We start from the raw sequence: 16,833 nt of genomic DNA, 5'->3' as shown, positions 1-16,833 counted from the left end.
TGCGAATGATTGTCTGTCTCTCTGTGTTAGACCTCAGTTAGGCTGGCGACCTCTCCAGGTTGTACCCTACGTTTTGCCCCAAGGATTAAAGGAAGAAAATAGATGTAAAATGTTAACAATTTAAACCTATCTGGTTAAGTGAAGTTTACTTGACTGGTATATATTCAGATTATACCAAGCAAATGTTCCTTAACGACTAATTATTTAAGTCAGTAAACATTTGATTTGATATTTTTCAGCTGCATTTTACTCAAAATGATTGTTTTGGGTTTATGAGGGCAAATAATTTTTTTTGAGTGCACTGAGACACATATACTCACATCACAGCAAAAATGATTTAGCTATTGCTTATAGCATGTTATACTACATTAGTTTATGTAAAACGGTTTGGTTTTCATCTCTTCCACAGCTTTGTACTTAATTCAGGACAAATCGATAACTGAGGCTTTTGAAAATGAACAAGAGCTGCTAAAAAGTGATAATTCATCATCACCAAAACCAAGGATTTCATCTACAGAAGCAAATACATTTACTCCAACAACCACTCCGAAAACCACCTTCAATAGAACAGAGGAAATCCAAGCAGAAAACAGAACATCAGAGCCAATGCAGGATATAAATGCAACATCAAAAAATGAAATTCAAAATATAAGCCCTGGTAATGTTACACACTTGACTGATAGTCATGAACGTACCCAAATCAGCCAATCACCAAATGCAACTGTAGGCCAAGCAGTATCAGAACATGAAATTCTAACATTGACAACCCTGAAAAATGCATCTATTGATTATCCACATGCAAACATATTTTCAGCTACTATCATGGCTACAACTGGGCCATCAAAGGACATAGATAACAGCACGGCCGACAGCACTCCACATTTATCACAAACGGATGTCATGTTAGGAAGTACACTGCAACAAAGACAGAAAGAGGAGACAAATCTCACCTCAAACATATCAACAAATAAATATAACAAAGTTACACCAACAACAGTCACTGCTGATTCGGTAGCAAACATTTCTTATTCAACATTTGGTGGGTCTGCTTCATCGGTAATTCCAGCAGTGACAGAGGTAACGAACACACTAAAGTCAGCTGCAGATTCAGCCAAACAGTCAAACTTAAACATTGGAACCATACTACAAACAAGTTCCTCTGGACAAAAGACGTTAGTAGAGAACACCAATAAATATATGCCTTCATTGGAAACTGAAAATCCCTCTTCTAAAAACAAAATAAACACCTCTCAAATGCAGAATTCAGAACGGATTAAAAGAGAAAGTTCAAATGCCACAGTCTCAGGATCAAGAGCTGCATTAAATACAACAAGTTCAGTTAAATTAAATGTGACATCAGATCCAGATTGTCTAGCAGGATCTGGCACATCAGAAACGGCACCATCAAAAACAAATGAATGGTATACAACTTCAAATCAGCCTGCTGGCTCAACAGACGGTAACGGTTCCACACCATCACATGGTGAATCAGTGACCAACACACTAACGCAAACTACAACAACTTCGGTTGCAACATCACAGGGTTTATCAACAATCTTAACTCCAGCCACAGAGTCAGACACTCCAGCAGGAGCTAGACCATCAGAGACAGCCAAATCAGCGGCTTCAACAATGTCAGCGTCAGCATCGTCTACAACAGAGCCATCCACAGGTGGGAATCAAACCTATGGCTCAACAACAACCCGACACACAACAGCAACAAACAGTGGCTCAGGTTCTATTACAACAGGAGTGACAACCCAAACTGCAGGATCTGTGGACACAGTGGGCATTACAACTCCCACACAATCTGGTACACTCACAACTGATATACATGCATCTACAAAAGCCCTTACATCAACACAAACGACAGTGACTATTACAGCAACACCACCTGAGCCTACAGCATCTACAAAGGAAAGCATCACCACAACAAGGCAGACAACATCATCCGCAGAAACAGGATTCACAACACCAACAAATAGCACTGTACCATCGAACTTAACCACAACATCATTTCAAATCCCATCAAATCAGACAACTTTATCAGGAAACACATCATCACAACAAGGTACAGGTGATGGAAAAACAAACATGCAAACAGAAACTTCTACTTTAAAATCGACAAATGAAATGCCAACAGATGTCCCAAAACCAACCTACACACCATCATCTACAAGTGAAGGCACAACTCTTCAACCACTGGCCACAGCATCCACAAATGTGTCACCCACATCTGTAACAAGACAAGCAACCAAGGAGGAAGGTAGCAGTATTGATCAGTCTACACAAGAATTCACCAAATCTGCAGGATCTGTGACAGCTACTTCAGTAACACCAACTCAGGCCATACCATCTATAGTAAAATCGACCATGACACAAAAGACTTTATTGGAAACATTTCAGAGTACACCTGAGGGAACACCAGAATCACCGAAAAGTACGGCTTTTCTAACAGGATCTAGCAGATCAGAAACGGCACCATCAAAAACAAATGAATGGTATACAACTTCTAATCAGCCTGCTGGCTCAACAGACGGTAACGGTTCCACACCATCACATGGGGAATCAGTGACCAACACTCTAACGCAAACTACAACAACTTCGGTTGCAACATCACAGGGTTTATCAACAATCTTAACTCCAGCCACAGAGTCAGACACTCCAGCAGGAGCTAGACCATCAGAGACAGCCAAATCAGCGGCTTCAACAATGTCAGCGTCAGCATCGTCTACAACAGAGCCATCCACAGGTGGGAATCAAACCTATGGCTCAACAACAACCCGACACACAACAGCAACAAACAGTGGCTCAGGTTCTATTACAACAGGAGTGACAACCCAAACTGCAGGATCTGTGGACACAGTGGGCATTACAACTCCCACACAATCTGGTCCACTCACAACTGATATACATGCATCTACAAAAGCCCTTACATCAACACAAACGACAGTGACTATTACAGCAACACCAACTGAGCCTATAGCATCTACAAAGGAAAGCATCACCACAACAAGGCAGACAACATCATCCACAGAAACGGGATTATCAACACCAACAAATAGCACTGTACCATCGAACTTAACCACAACATCATTTCAAATCCCATCAAATCAAACAACTTTATCAGGAAACACATCATCACAACAAGGTACAGGTGATGGAAAAACAAACATGCAAACAGAAACTTCTACTTTAAAATCGACAAATGAAATGCCAACAGATGTCCCAAAACCAACCTACACACCATCATCTACAAGTGAAGGCACAACTCTTCAACCACTGGCCACAGCATCCACAAATGTGTCACCCACATCTGTAACAAGACAAGCAACCAAGGAGGAAGGTAGCAGTATTGATCAGTCTACACAAGAATTCACCAAATCTGCAGGATCTGTGACAGCTACTTCAGTAACACCAACTCAGGCCATACCATCTATAGTAAAATCGACCATGACACAAAAGACTTTATTGGAAACATTTCAGAGTACACCTGAGGGAACACCAGAATCACCGAAAAGTACGGCTTTTCTAACAGGATCTAGCAGATCAGAAACGGCACCATCAAAAACAAATGAATGGTATACAACTTCTAATCAGCCTGCTGGCTCAACAGACGGTAACGGTTCCACACCATCACATGGTGAATCAGTGACCAACACACTAACGCAAACTACAACAACTTCGGTTGCAACATCACAGGGTTTATCAACAATCTTAACTCCAGCCACAGAGTCAGACACTCCAGCAGGAGCTAGACCATCAGAGACAGCCAAATCAGCGGCTTCAACAATGTCAGCGTCAGCATCGTCTACAACAGAGCCATCCACAGGTGGCAATCAAACCTATGGCTCAACAACAACCCGACACACAACAGCAACAAACAGTGGCTCAGGTTCTATTACAACAGGAGTGACAACCCAAACTGCAGGACCTGTGGACACAGTGGGCATTACAACTCCCACACAATCTGGTCCACTCACAACTGATATACATGCATCTACAAAAGCCCTTACATCAACACAAACGACAGTGACTATTACAGCAACACCAACTGAGCCTACAGCATCTACAAAGGAAAGCATCACCACAACAAGGCAGACAACATCATCCACAGAAACGGGATTATCAACACCAACAAATAGCACTGTACCATCGAACTTAACCACAACATCATTTCAAATCCCATCAAATCAAACAACTTTATCAGGAAACACATCATCACAACAAGGTACAGGTGATGGAAAAACAAACATGCAAACAGAAACTTCTACTTTAAAATTGACAAATGAAATGCCAACAGATGTCCCAAAACCAACCTACACACCATCATCTACAAGTGAAGGCACAACTCTTCAACCACTGGCCACAGCATCCACAAATGTGTCACCCACATCTGTAACAAGACAAGCAACCAAGGAGGAAGGTAGCAGTATTGATCAGTCTACACAAGAATTCACCAAATCTGCAGGATCTGTGACAGCTACTTCAGTAACACCAACTCAGGCCATACCATCTATAGTAAAATCGACCATGACACAAAAGACTTTATTGGAAACATTTCAGAGTACACCTGAGGGAACACCAGAATCACCGAAAAGTACGGCTTTTCTAACAGGATCTAGCAGATCAGAAACGGCACCATCAAAAACAAATGAATGGTATACAACTTCTAATCAGCCTGCTGGCTCAACAGACGGTAACGGTTCCACACCATCACATGGTGAATCAGTGACCAACACACTAACGCAAACTACAACAACTTCGGTTGCAACATCACAGGGTTTATCAACAATCTTAACTCCAGCCACAGAGTCAGACACTCCAGCAGGAGCTAGACCATCAGAGACAGCCAAATCAGCGGCTTCAACAATGTCAGCATCAGCATCGTCTACAACAGAGCGATCCACAGGTGGCAATCAAACCTATGGCTCAACAACAACCCGACACACAACAGCAACAAACAGTGCCTCAGGTTCTATTACAACAGGAGTGACAACCCAAACTGCAGGATCTGTGGACACAGTGGGCATTACAACTCCCACACAATCTGGTCCACTCACAACTGATATACATGCATCTACAAAAGCCCTTACATCAACACAAACGACAGTGACTATTACAGCAACACCAACTGAGCCTATAGCATCTACAAAGGAAAGCATCACCACAACAAGGCAGACAACATCATCCGCAGAAACGGGATTATCAACACCAACAAATAGGACTGTACCATCGAACTTAACCACAACATCATTTCAAATCCCATCAAATCAGACAACTTTATCAGGAAACACATCATCACAACAAGGTACAGGTGATGGAAAAACAAACATGCAAACAGAAACTTCTACTTTAAAATCGACAAATGAAATGCCAACAGATGTCCCAAAACCAACCTACACACCATCATCTACAAGTGAAGGCACAACTCTTCAACCACTGGCCACAGCATCCACAAATGTGTCACCCACATCTGTAACAAGGCAAGCAACCAAGGAGGAAGGTAGCAGTATTGATCAGTCTACACAAGAATTCACCAAATCTGCAGGATCTGTGACAGCTACTTCAGTAACACCAACTCAGGCCATACCATCTATAGTAAAATCGACCATGACACAAAAGACTTTATTGGAAACATTTCAGAGTACACCTGAGGGAACACCAGAATCACCGAAAAGTACGGCTTTTCTAACAGGATCTAGCAGATCAGAAACGGCACCATCAAAAACAAATGAATGGTATACAACTTCTAATCAGCCTGCTGGCTCAACAGACGGTAACGGTTCCACACCATCCCATGGTGAATCAGTGACCAACACACTAACGCAAACTACAACAACTTCGGTTGCAACATCACAGGGTTTATCAACAATCTTAACTCCAGCCACAGAGTCAGACACTCCAGCAGGAGCTAGACCATCAGAGACAGCCAAATCAGCGGCTTCAACAATGTCAGCGTCAGCATCGTCTACAACAGAGCCATCCACAGGTGGCAATCAAACCTATGGCTCAACAACAACCCGACACACAACAGCAACAAACAGTGGCTCAGGTTCTATTACAACAGGAGTGACAACCCAAACTGCAGGATCTGTGGACACAGTGGGCATTACAACTCCCACACAATCTGGTCCACTCACAACTGATATACATGCATCTACAAAAGCCCTTACATCAACACAAACGACAGTGACTATTACAGCAACACCAACTGAGCCTATAGCATCTACAAAGGAAAGCATCACCACAACAAGGCAGACAACATCATCCACAGAAACGGGATTATCAACACCAACAAATAGCACTGTACCATCGAACTTAACCACAACATCATTTCAAATCCCATCAAATCAAACAACTTTATCAGGAAACACATCATCACAACAAGGTACAGGTGATGGAAAAACAAACATGCAAACAGAAACTTCTACTTTAAAATCGACAAATGAAATGCCAACAGATGTCCCAAAACCAACCTACACACCATCATCTACAAGTGAAGGCACAACTCTTCAACCACTGGCCACAGCATCCACAAATGTGTCACCCACATCTGTAACAAGACAAGCAACCAAGGAGGAAGGTAGCAGTATTGATCAGTCTACACAAGAATTCACCAAATCTGCAGGATCTGTGACAGCTACTTCAGTAACACCAACTCAGGCCATACCATCTATAGTAAAATCGACCATGACACAAAAGACTTTATTGGAAACATTTCAGAGTACACCTGAGGGAACACCAGAATCACCGAAAAGTACGGCTTTTCTAACAGGATCTAGCAGATCAGAAACGGCACCATCAAAAACAAATGAATGGTATACAACTTCTAATCAGCCTGCTGGCTCAAGAGACGGTAACGGTTCCACACCATCCCATGGTGAATCAGTGACCAACACACTAACGCAAACTACAACAACTTCGGTTGCAACATCACAGGGTTTATCAACAATCTTAACTCCAGCCACAGAGTCAGACACTCCAGCAGGAGCTAGACCATCAGAGACAGCCAAATCAGCGGCTTCAACAATGTCAGCGTCAGCATCGTCTACAACAGAGCCATCCACAGGTGGGAATCAAACCTATGGCTCAACAACAACCCGACACACAACACCAACAAACAGTGCCTCAGGTTCTATTACAACAGAAGTGACAACCCAAACTGCAGGATCTGTGGACACAGTGGGCATTACAACTCCCACACAATCTGGTACACTCACAACTGATATACATGCATCTACAAAAGCCCTTACATCAACACAAACGACAGTGACTATTACAGCAACACCAACTGAGCCTACAGCATCTACAAAGGAAAGCATCACCACAACAAGGCAGACAACATCATCCGCAGAAACAGGATTCACAACACCAACAAATAGCACTGTACCATCGAACTTAACCACAACATCATTTCAAATCCCATCAAATCAAACAACTTTATCAGGAAACACATCATCACAACAAGGTACAGGTGATGGAAAAACAAACATGCAAACAGAAACTTCTACTTTAAAATCGACAAATGAAATGCCAACAGATGTCCCAAAACCAACCTACACACCATCATCTACAAGTGAAGGCACAACTCTTCAACCACTGGCCACAGCATCCACAAATGTGTCACCCACATCTGTAACAAGACAAGCAACCAAGGAGGAAGGTAGCAGTATTGATCAGTCTACACAAGAATTCACCAAATCTGCAGGACCTGTGACAGCTACTTCAGTAACACCAACTCAGGCCATACCATCTATAGTAAAATCGACCATGACACAAAAGACTTTATTGGAAACATTTCAGAGTACACCTGAGGGAACACCAGAATCACCGAAAAGTACGGCTTTTCTAACAGGATCTAGCAGATCAGAAACGGCACCATCAAAAACAAATGAATGGTATACAACTTCTAATCAGCCTGCTGGCTCAAGAGACGGTAACGGTTCCACACCATCCCATGGTGAATCAGTGACCAACACACTAACGCAAACTACAACAACTTCGGTTGCAACATCACAGGGTTTATCAACAATCTTAACTCCAGCCACAGAGTCAGACACTCCAGCAGGAGCTAGACCATCAGAGACAGCCAAATCAGCGGCTTCAACAATGTCAGCGTCAGCATCGTCTACAACAGAGCCATCCACAGGTGGCAATCAAACCTATGGCTCAACAACAACCCGACACACAACACCAACAAACAGTGCCTCAGGTTCTATTACAACAGAAGTGACAACCCAAACTGCAGGATCTGTGGACACAGTGGGCATTACAACTCCCACACAATCTGGTACACTCACAACTGATATACATGCATCTACAAAAGCCCTTACATCAACACAAACGACAGTGACTATTACAGCAACACCAACTGAGCCTACAGCATCTACAAAGGAAAGCATCACCACAACAAGGCAGACAACATCATCCGCAGAAACAGGATTCACAACACCAACAAATAGCACTGTACCATCGAACTTAACCACAACATCATTTCAAATCCCATCAAATCAAACAACTTTATCAGGAAACACATCATCACAACAAGGTACAGGTGATGGAAAAACAAACATGCAAACAGAAACTTCTACTTTAAAATCGACAAATGAAATGCCAACAGATGTCCCAAAACCAACCTACACACCATCATCTACAAGTGAAGGCACAACTCTTCAACCACTGGCCACAGCATCCACAAATGTGTCACCCACATCTGTAACAAGACAAGCAACCAAGGAGGAAGGTAGCAGTATTGATCAGTCTACACAAGAATTTACCAAATCTGCAGGATCTGTGACAGCTACTTCAGTAACACCAACTCAGGCCATACCATCTATAGTAAAATCAACCATGACACAAAACACTGCACTGGAAACATTTCAGAGTACACCTGAGGGAACAACAGATGGGACACCTTCCCAAAGAACAGACGTTTCTGCTAACAAAAATGTAAATAGCTCTTTCACACCCTCACCTTCCCCAGTGACTAGAGTGTTGTCAGCTTATATTCCTGAAATAGTGACATTTAGCTCTTTACCATCTACAGTAGTGGTGTCACAATCCACAGCAGTCATAGACTCGAGCTCCCCTTTGCCTTCGCCACTTTCCACAGAGCAATCATCACCAAACACTGCCCAATCCAACACCACAGGACCCCAATTTAACTCTTTTTCCTTCCCCTCATTCAGGGCCAACATAATATTTTTTAAGTATACACCCAAGTTTGCCACTCTCACCCCTCTTGTCTTTGATTACCCAATTGTGAACCGCATCAGCTTTCCTGCTCCAAATGCTTCAAGCCTACAAGAGAAATCTCAGAACAACACAAACCAGGTAAAAAAAAAATGCTAAGACTTTTTCTGTTGACAGACAATTTCACCTGCACCTTTCTATTTTATAGAAAATATGTATTATCTTTCATTTAAAGAACTTTCCAAAACATCAAACTGAAGTGTACTTGCCAACATACCAAAGAACTTGCTTTTATATTTTTCAGGGTGTGCGTGTATATTAATATAAGATGCTTTATGAATTCGCTAATACAACTTTATTTAAATATTAAAAAAGCTAGCAAGATTTCATTTTTTATGCTGTAATAAATGTTCTTTCTTTTAATTCCACTCAGGCAGGCAGCACCTGATTGATAGTCACCTGATGGCCCCTTTGGAGAGCAACAACACAGAAAAAAATACGTCACAGACTGTAACAAAATGTGTTGTGACGTAAAAGAAGAAAAAAAATACTTTGCCTTCAGCTTGTCTTGATCCCACATGTCTGTGACAGTGAAAGACCTGGTTTTGCAAGCTGCATGTTATTTTCATTAGCTCACCTGCCCATTGATGTGAAGCAGAATGTTACATAGATTAGATAGGCTGTAGCTCTGAAAGAAACAGCGTACAGCTAGAAATAACCTGAGTTTCATTTATGCTCTGAATTGTTGTAACAATGATTGTAAAAGTGAGCCAAGCACTGACATGGTTGTGGTGGTTGTGGTGTTTAAGTAAGGTACACTGCACTCCTCTCTTTGTTTGAATTCATGTTTCCAGGTGTGTTATCGAACATGATAAAAAAAGAATGAAAAAGAATACACATATGTACAAATTGTGTATAGTTTGTGCTTTTTAGTATGCCAAGCTGTTTTTAAGTTCTTTTCTGTGTATAAATGCTCAACAGTCTTTAACCATAATTAAGTTTAACGCATAACTAGGTGCACCAAAGCAAAAGCACTGGAGCACAGTAGTTGCTATTTTTCAGATTTATCATTATTTAAATTCTCATTATTATGTATTATTAGTCACCAAAATTCTCTCCCGGGCTCAGGCAGCAGGGTTTTGGTGTTTGTCCCTCTTTTCATTCGGAACATTCAAAAAATAGCTTTGAAGTTAATGAGCACACTCGATATTCATCATATGACCAACACCTGCATAACATTACAGAATTGCTAAATTATACAAAAGTTATTCAAGTTTAAATGGTTTTCGGTGTGTGACAGAGTTTCAAAATTAACCCTCTCATGCATGAATTATGACAACCTTAATCAGGATTTTTTCTTAAGTATTTTTATTCATCTTTCGTCATAAAAAAAGGTTTTGGATCTTCATGTTTTAAAGAGTTTTTTTCAAGGAGTTTTTTACATGTCCAGTTAGGTGGACAACACTGACTGACCAGTGGGTGGCAGGGTATGGAGTGACACATCAGTGTCCAATGTAGTGGCTTATGTGCTAGTATACCATCAACACTGTCACAAATACAAGAAAACAGCCTTTTAATATCTGTCCACTAAAGTGACCACTATGCGTGAAAGGGTTAAAGACCATACATCACATATATAACATGTGTCCAGCTGCCTCTGTCACACAGAGAGACCTGGTGATTAGCACAGTCTGGACATTACAGTAACATTTTAATCAAAGTGTGCTAAATCTGAATGATAATAGTTTTTCTATATCTAATTAACTATCCTGTGGCTGCCATTTGTTTTGATTTATGACTGCTACTCTGGAAACTGAATACCTGTAAATATTTTGGACTATCAAAATAAAATCTTTGATATAATAAAGACCGCTTAAAATCTGTTTCTTTCTTCCTTTTGGGCTAGCTTTTGTTTCAAACTGCTTACATTTTTCTCCCAGTATTTTTCGCAAACTTTGAATAGCCATTTTTATCTTCTGATGGCTCTTCACATAGCCCGCTAGCTCATATTGACAGATGACACTCAAAATTTCTTCAGAAATGTTCTTTTCTAGTTCTTTTTGTTATTTATTTATTCAGAATGTATTACATTTATTCATGCCCAATGTACTCCTTTGAAAAAAAGTCTTCATAATTAGGAACTATTCTCAGCTTTTTCAGTATCTACAATGATATATAAAGGTTACCTCACAACATTGCCTTAACAAATCTTGTTTCAAGGTTTTGTAAGTATGATTTTGCTTTCTTTGTGTCAAGGTTTGTCAGTATCTGCTGGTTTTACATCTTATCATCCTGCAGTTTTTTTCCTTCCTCTTTCTCCTGTTGTTTCAATGTGTAATGATCTAAAAATACTCTAAGCCACCCATGTGTTTGTCAGGAAGATAGCCACTTGTGCATCTGGTTTTCATAACTACTGTGGGAGAACAAAGAAATGAGTGCTTTCCAAGGAATGCTTTAATTTTAAAATCTATACTACATTCAATTCCATTCAATTTTATTTATACCATCACGGTGGGAAGGAAAAACTTCCATTTAACAAGAAGAACACCCCAGGATAACCAGTCTCAGGCAGGGCAGCCATCTGCCACTACTGGCTAGAGATGTGAGGAGGGAGAGCAGACAAAAGACACTCATATATTTTACACTCACGTAATCATAATTTACTGCTATTGAAAAGATAGCAGTTACAGAAAGTAATTACAATTGAGGAGTTCATTTGAATGGAATGCATAAAGAACCTGTAGCTGCTGAGAATTTTTTTTCATGCAAATATATCAAAATAATTTTGGAACCAAGTGATATCACAAAAGATCAGGCAGAAGCAAGGTGGCATAAATAAGGAACCTAAGAATAGATTTAGGCTTAAAACTTTCCTTTTTGATAAAGGTGAATCAGGTGACCCTGAATCCTCCCTTAGTTACGCTGCAATAGGTCTAGGCTACTGGGGGATTACCATGACGCACTGAGTATTTCTTCTTCACTCACTTTTTTTCCACTCTGTCATAAAACGGCAGGCAGGATAGGACCCAAACACAAACTCACTTAGGTGAAATGTGAACTCAAAATACAGCTTTATTGCTGAGAAAGGAAAAGGGATACAAAACTGGGAAAAATAACATGAACTATACTGGGAGCACTAAATACACAGGGAAGGAGACACACAACTATGAGGGAGATCACGACACGGGACTGAGGGAGACATTGACATAATTACAGAGAAGGAATCGAGGGCAGTGAGGACACACGAGGAACACAGCTGACACAAATTAACATGACGGCACGGGGGAAGCAAAACAAGATACGTGAAACATGGAAACACTAGACAATAAAACAGGAAACTGGGGAACGTGACACAGGAGTGGAGGAAAGGCAGACGAGAGGGAGTGAAGCAACATGAAGGAGCATGAGGGAGGGAGAGAGAGGAGACGAGTTAGACATGACGGACTGGGGAAACTGGATTAACATGGATTAAACCGGGAAGGGAAAACAAGGCACAAGAACTCATACAAACACACAAACACAGACGCACAGAGGGAGACACAGAGGGCAAAGACACAGAGGGAATAAAATAATCAAGGAATTAAACAGGGACCATAAGAAACTCAAAACAGGATAACCAAACACTATACTATACTAAGCAAATAAACTTAAGACAAGCAAAGAGAACGTACACATAGGTCATAATACAAAATTACAAAAAAACAGGAAAACTGAAAACGCTGGGTTAAATGACCCAGGACCATGACACACTCTCATTTTTGTTAAACATGTTTGATTATACACCTTTCTACATTCAATTATTAGTTATTATTAATCTCTGGCTCTCTTCCATAGCATATCTTTGTCCCGTTTTCCTCCCAATATTCTTAAGATTCTGGTTCTGACCTTAGAGCTGTTCATGGACAAGCACCACCTTACAATAAACACCCATCTCGCCCCTGCGGGCGGTTTATCCTTCAAGCTCGGGTCCTCTACCAGAGGCCTGGGAGCTTGAGGGTCCTGCGCAGTATCTTAGCTGTTCCCAGGACTGCGCTCTTCTGGACAGAGATCTGAAGAGCATATATATATATATATATATATATATATATATATATATATATATATATATATATATATATATATATATATGCTTCATTGTTTCAAGTTTAATACAATTTTTTTAGATTAAATTATTGACTATAATGTGTTTTAACCTTTCAAGGCAAAAGTGCTTCACACAGAAATACCAAGACATAAAACAAAAACAGATAAAAAGTTAACCAAATGTTATTCTAAATTTTAGTTGTTTTTTTAAAAGAGACTACTGAGTCCACCAATCTTAAGCTCAGAGGAAGACAGTTCCACAGTCTGGGGGCCACAGTGGAAAAGCTCTGTCTCCCTTAGTTCTCAGTGTTGTATGCTGTATGACAAGTAGTGACAATCACATGACCTCAGGGAATGGCGGCTATATATATATATATATATATATATATATATATATATATATATATATATATATATATATATATATATATATATATATATATATATATATATATATATATATATATATATATATATATATATATATATATATATGTATACGACTCACAGCCTTGGCCAGCCGCTTGAAGAGGTACACCAGAGAGATAGAAGGCAGGAGAATAAACCAGCTGTTCTCCACGGAACCAGCCAAGGTGTACTCTCAGTGGCAGGGGAACAATATGAGAACAGCACCACCAAGCCTGGAGACAGAACAATACTGGAAGAGCATATGGGAGAAGGACGCAACCCATAAAAGCAATGCTCAGTGGCTAGTGGATCTGAGGGCAGACAACTAGTCTAGACCTCCCTGAACAGGGTCCAGTAATCATCACAGTGGCAGATATCCAAGAAAGGGTCTCCAGTATGAAGAGTTGGACAGCACCAGGCCCTGATATGGTTCACGCCTACTGGCTGACAAAGCTGACTGCACTCCACGAGCGCCTGGCAGCACAAATGAACCACGTGGAAGCTCCTGTCAGGCATCATAGCGGCTAAGATGAACAGGCACATGGGTCAATACATGAGTGGGGCACAGAAAGGTATGGGCAAGAATACCAGAGGCGCAAAACACCAGCTACTGGTAGACCGAGCAGTCAGCCGAGACTGCAAGACCGGACTGACCAACCTGTGCACTGCCTGGATTGATTACAAGAAGGCCTATGACTCAATGCCCCACAGCTGGATACTGGAATGCCTAGAATTGTACAAGATCAACAGAACCCTAAGAGCCTTCATCAGGAACTCAATGGGAATGTGGCGTTCAACACTAGAGGCCAACTTCAAGCCCATAGCACAAGTCACCATCAAGTGCGGGATCTACCAAGGAGATGCTCTGTCCCCCTTGCTGTTCTGCATAGGCCTGAACTCCCTCAGTGCGATCATTGACAAGACTGGCTACGGATACCGACTACGGAATGGAGCAGTTGTCAGCCACCTCCTGTACATGGATGACATCAAGCTGTATGCCAAGAGTGAACGAGACATCGATTCACTGATCCACACCACCAGGATATACAGCAATGACATCGGAATGTCGTTCGGACTGGAGAAGTGTAGTCGGATGGTAACAAAGAGAGGGAAGATAGTCAGAACTGAGGGGATTGAACTACCAGAAGGCAACATTGCAGACATAGAGGACAGTTACAAGTACCTGGGGATCCCGCAGGCAAATGGGAACCATGAAGAGGCAGCTAGGAAAGCTGCAACCACCAAGTACCTGCAGAGGGTCAGGCAAGTCCTGAGGAGTCAGCTGAACGGTAAGAACAAGATCCGGGCTATCAACACCTACGCCCTGCCCGTGATCGGGTACCCAGCTGGTATAATAAGTTGGCCAAAGGAGGAGATCGAAGCCACTGACATAAAGACAAGAAAACTCCTTACCATGCATGGAGGGTTTCACCCCAAGTCCAGCACCCTGAGGCTGTATGCTAAGCGAAAGGAAGGAGGCCGGGGACTGGTGAGCATCAGCACCACAGTCCAGGATGAGACAAGGAACATCCACAAATACATCACGAAGATGGCCTCAACTGACAGCGTGCTTGGTGAATACCTCAGGCAGCAGAAACCCAAGAAAGAGGAGGAAGGCGAGGAACCATCATGGAAGGACAGGCCCCTGCACGGTATGTACCACCGGCAGATAGAGGAGGTGGCTGATACCCAGAAATCCTACCAGTGGCTGGACAAAGCTGGACTGAAACAAGCACTGAGCACAAGATCCATAGAGGCTGGGGTCTATCACACCAGGCAAGACCCCAGGTGCAGGCTGTGTAAAGATGCCCCTGAGACAATCCAGCACATAACAGCAGGGTGCAAGATGCTAGCAGGCAAGGCATACATGGAACGGCATAACCAAGTGGCCAGCATAGTGTACAGGAACATCTGTGCCGAGTATAACCTGGAAGTCCCGAGGTCAAAATGGGAGATGCCCCCAAGGGTGATGGAGAATGACCAAGCTAAGATCCTGTGGGACTTCCAGATACAGACAGAAAAAATGGTGGTGGTAGACAAACAGAAGAAGACGGCCGTAGTGATCGATGTAGCGGTTCCGAATAACAGCAACATCAGGAAGAAGGAACACGAGAAGCTCGAGAAATACCAAGGGCTCAGAGAAGAGCTCGAGAAGATGTGGAGGGTGAAGGTGATGGTGGTCCCCGTGGTAATCGGAGCACTAGGTGCAGTGACTCCCAAGCTAGGCGAGTGGCTCCAGCAGATCCCGGGAACAACATCGGAGATCTCTGTCCAGAAGAGCGCAGTCCTAGGAACAGCTAAGATACTGCGCAGGACCCTCAAGCTACCAGTGGCTCTGGTAAAGGACCCGAGCTTGAAGGATTAACCGCCCACAGGGGCGAGTGGGGAATTTTTATTTTTATTTTTTTCACATATGTGTATGTATGTATGTATGTATGTATATATATACATACATAGCAAGTTTTCATTTGATATATTTTAGATATATATGTGTGTGTGTTGGTATATGCAACTAAATTTTGATTTAGATTCTGTTAAAGATTTTATTAACATTTCATTTTTGAGAAATTAATGTATGCAATTAATGCACAGAAGACATGTTGTTTTTCAACCACAACTAGGCCAACAACAACTAGAGGGTTCAACAACTGCCTGCTTTTTAACCACCATCCATTGTTAACTACTGTGTTAACAATGGATGACTCAACCTCATCTAAGCCATCAACAGCAACTGGATGTTCAGTGACTGAACTGGAAAATTAGAAACTGGGGTTTCAGTGTAATATTACATCATAGTATGAAATACTATCAAAAAATGGCACAATATTATAACACTCACTACCTACCAATAAGTGCAATATCCTTTCATCCTTTTTAGCAAAACAGTATTTATGTGTATTTATATTTCTATACTTACTATTTTATCACATTGCTATTTTGCGGAATGAATGACGAGTGAAAGCATGTATGCATGCTAGTCTGCTAAAGGTCACCTCCGGTTTCACTGGAGAATAATTAACTATAAAGGGAATAAAGGAATCTTTATCTTTATATTAATTTTCAAGCCTCAATAACTGACTTATGTGTTCAGCTAGTCGTTTGATATCAACTGTGGTGCTCAGAAGCATCTGGAGGTTCAATAATAGG

The sequence above is a fragment of the Pelmatolapia mariae genome, linkage group LG3_W (assembly GCF_036321145.2).
Source record: "Pelmatolapia mariae isolate MD_Pm_ZW linkage group LG3_W, Pm_UMD_F_2, whole genome shotgun sequence".
NCBI classification, from domain to species: domain Eukaryota; kingdom Metazoa; phylum Chordata; class Actinopteri; order Cichliformes; family Cichlidae; genus Pelmatolapia; species Pelmatolapia mariae.
The sequence above is the reverse complement of the archived record's forward strand: the minus strand, read 5'-3'. Positions refer to the sequence as shown.